Below are 3,899 nucleotides of genomic sequence, written 5' to 3' on the forward strand. Positions count from 1 at the left end.
GTGGCGGGCACCTGTAGTCCCAGCTACTCGGGAGGCTGAGGCAGGAGAATGGCGTGAACCTGGGAGGCAGAGCTTGCAGTGAGCCAAAATCGCGCAATTGCACTCCAGCCTGGGCAACAGAGCGAGACTCCGTCTCAAAAAAAAAAAAAAAAAACCGGGGAAGATGGTGCTGAGAACACTTGTGTCCGAGTGTCTGTGGACGTGTTTTCTGCAGTCCTCGGGCGCATACTGGCGAGTGGGTTTCCTGGGTCCCACGGCAGCTCCATGCCAGCCTGTTTTCCAGGGCGGCTGCACCGTCTTCCACCCGGCAGGGCTGTGGGAGGGTCCAGGTTCCCCCATCCTCACCGGTGCTCCTCTTTGTAAATCCTAGCCTCCCCCCACCCCAGGTCTTCACTGCATCCTGGTGTGGAGCATCTCGTTGTGGTTTTGATTGGTGTTTCCCTGACAACTAATGGTGCTGAACATTTCCCGTGCCTGTCGGCGGCTGCATGTCTTCCTTGGGGAAGCATGTATTCAGATTCTTTGCCCTTTTTTTAATTGGTTCACTTGCCTTTTTATTATTGAGTTGTATGAGTTCTTTATAAGTAACTGTTTCTTGAGGTTGCACCAATTTGGGTGTGAACTTTACTGCCTGATGGTCACTGCTGAAAGGGGTCAGGGCTGGGGGAGGAGAGCACCTCCTGGGGTCCTGTGTCGAGTCTGGGCCTCCTCCCCATGCCAAGTGTGTGATTCCGGCCCCAGAGGATCCTGCTGGTCCCAGGCTTCAAGAGATCACCTGGGGACGCCTGGGCTGTGACTGGAGCAGTCAGGCCAACCCCAGCTGTCCAGTGGGGAAGGGGAGGATGGGGGATGCCAGGACCCCTCCCCAGGTGCAGTGCCCAGCTCCATACCTGCCACCAGCCCCTCGGTTATGGGGACAGCTCTCCACGACCCCTTTCTCCATGCCAGACCCCATCTCTGTTTGGAAAACTAAGCAAAAGATAATGTTCAAATGCCCCAAAACCCAATAAGGCAACCTGTGCACCCACCGTCCCTGGCCTGTCATCTCGAGGAGGCCCCTGCAGACTCCCTGCCCCCGAAGGGGTTTCCAGGTCTAGCCCCACTCCCAGAAAGTGGTGCCAAGACCACCTCTCGTCCTGGGTGGTGTTTCCCTGTCCCCTGCATTTCAGGGCACAGCGGCTGTTTCTGGGGAATCCCTGTGTCTCCTTTAAGCCCTTCCTGAGCAGAGCTCCTTAGGATCCATGCGCTGCTGAGCTCCTACTCCAGGTGCCTGAGGGGTGGCGGGGCCCCCACAGCAGGCAGAAGGCCCAGGAGGGTCTGCACAAGGCCAAAGGCACAGACACAAAGGACAGAGTGGAGGCTGCAGCCAGTGGGCTACCCAGAAGGGGGCCGGCCACATGGGGGCCCAACATCACGACCCCCATCCCCACAAATGAGGCAGGCAGAGCCAGGAGCAGCCCACCCCCGTGCTGAGCCTGGACGTGGAAGACCCCTCCTTGGCCTGCAGGGCGGCGAGGCGCTGTCCAAGCACAGATAATTGGACTGAATTAGCCCCGGCCCCTGCGTGGGGCGGAGAGGGAAGTGAACCTCACCACCCTCCCCTCCCCTGTGGCAGCTACTGGATTGAGCAACTGCTTGGCTGAGTGTTGGGCAAGATGGTCACAGAGAGGGCCCAGCCCAGCCTCAGTCCATTTGCCCCTTCCCTGGGGACAGCCCCCCTCTACCTGGGAGGAGCTAGCTTCCAATCAAAGTCATCTGCGGGCCTACTGTGTGCAGGCCCCATGCTCAGGAGACGCTGAAGGAGCTCAGCCCTGCTCTCAGGAGCCCCCTGCCCGGGGCCTGCCGCGCGGCCGAGTGGTCACAGGAGGCAGGTGCCTCTAGCTCTGGACTAGGAAGACGCTTGAGGAATGAGTGTCAGGGTCCCTGGTGCAGCCGTGCAGGTCAGTGACAATGGGTAGGAGGCTCAGCAGAGCTTGTGGGCCACTGGGCATGAGCAGGAGCAGGCAGGCCACCTGTCCAGGCCTCTCGCCAGCTGCTGCTGGCTGGAACAGCCTTTGACCAGCACTGGTCTGGGTCTGGCCCGCCCTGAGCTATGCTGTTACCTTCCGGATTCTTCCTGAGTCCTGGGCTCCCCCCTGGCCCCGCCCAACCCTGTCCACAGCCACTGGGGGCAGCCGGATCTCAGGACAGCTGTGCTCTCGGGGGTCCAGGCAGGTACTTGTGGACCTCGGCCAGGCAGCCTCCTCTTTTGAAGAATCCCCCTCAGCCCCGACATCTCTTAGATCATGTGGCTCACCACCTCCATGTCATCCTCATGCCTTCCCGTCCCCCGAGTGATGCCACAGTTCCCTTAGCAGGATGGAAGGACAGAGAAGGCAAGACACCCGCCTGCTGGAACCTCCCACGGAGGAAGACCTGGAACAGCAGGCCATCGATGGTCTTGGCTCATACTGGAAGCTCTGGCCTGTTGGGCACCTGCTCCCCTGAGGCCTCCCTGCCGCTATTTCTATTCCTCATACGATGGCCTCCCCCTCTTTGGGGACCTTGAGTAAAGGCTCTGGGCTCTGTTAGGGTGTGTCGCTTTGTTATATCGTTTTATGTGTATTCCAGTCCTGAGGCGTGTGGCCTCCAGCAAGGGATTGAACCTGCCTGTGCCTCAGTTTTCCCAACTGAAAATAGGGCTTCAATAAGAAAATACATGTCAAGGCCGGGCACAGTGGCTCACGCCTGGAATCCCAGCACTTTGGGAGGCCGAGGCGGGCGGATCACGAGGTCAGGAGATCAACACCATCCTGACTAACACGGTGAAACCCCGTCTCTACTAAAAATACAAAAAATTAGCCGGGCGTGGCGGCAGGCACCTGTAGTGCCAGCTACTCGGGAGGCTGAGGCAGGAGAATCACGTGAACCCGGGAGGCGGAGCTTGCAGTGAGCCGAGATCATGCCACTGCACTCCAGCCTGGGCGACAGAGACTGGGCAACGGACTCCCTCTAAAAAAAAAAAAAAAAGAAAAAGAAAGAAAGAAAATACATCTCAAGCCGGGCATGGTGGCTCAGGCCTGTAATCCCAGCACTTTCAGAGGCTAAGGCAGGCAGATCATGTGAGTCAGGAGTTCGAGACCAGCCTGAGCAACATGGGGAAACCCCGTCTCTACCAAAAAATAAAAAAATTAGCTGGGCATGGTGGCACCCATTTGTGGTCCCAGCTACTCAGGAGGCTGAGACAGGAGAATCACCTGACCCCAGGAAGCAGAGGTTGCAGTGAGCTGAGATCGTGCCACTGCACTCCAGCCTGGGCGATAGACCAAGACCTGTCTCTAAAAAAGAAAAAAAAGGAAAATACAAGTCAGGCTCTTTCTCCTAATACCTAGTGCAGAGCTGCTGCTGTTATTAACATTCATCTGTCTTTATTAGGTGACATTCTCCAAGCTCATGCTGTGTGGTGGATTCCAAGCCTGGCACAGGGACCCAGAGATGGAAATGCCACCTATCCCCACCCCAAAGGCTCCCATCTGAGGGAGGAGAAAGACCTGTGTGAATGGTTACAGGGAAAGGGCATGTGACGCCACAGGGCGCATGATCCCAGAGACGCAGACCAAAACAGGCTGCTGTGTTCTGCTTCAGGTGGACAGAGCTTAAGCAGCTCCGTCATTCCACGTCGGCTGGAGCAGGGAGACAGGTGTCTTTGGTGGCACTCTGATCAGTGCGGCCTCAGTGGAGGCCGTTCCACATCCCATACCATTGCCCCAGGGATGCCACTTTGAGTGCAAATCCACACGAAACTCTCACAAAGATGAGGCTGTGGGCCGGGTGCGGTGGCTCAAGCCTGTAATCCCAGCACTTTGGGAGGCCGAGACGGGCGGATCACGAGGTCAGGAGATCGAGACCATCTTGGCTAA

Source organism: Mandrillus leucophaeus, unplaced genomic scaffold (assembly GCF_000951045.1).
Source record: "Mandrillus leucophaeus isolate KB7577 unplaced genomic scaffold, Mleu.le_1.0 Scaffold180, whole genome shotgun sequence".
Classification (NCBI taxonomy): domain Eukaryota; kingdom Metazoa; phylum Chordata; class Mammalia; order Primates; family Cercopithecidae; genus Mandrillus; species Mandrillus leucophaeus.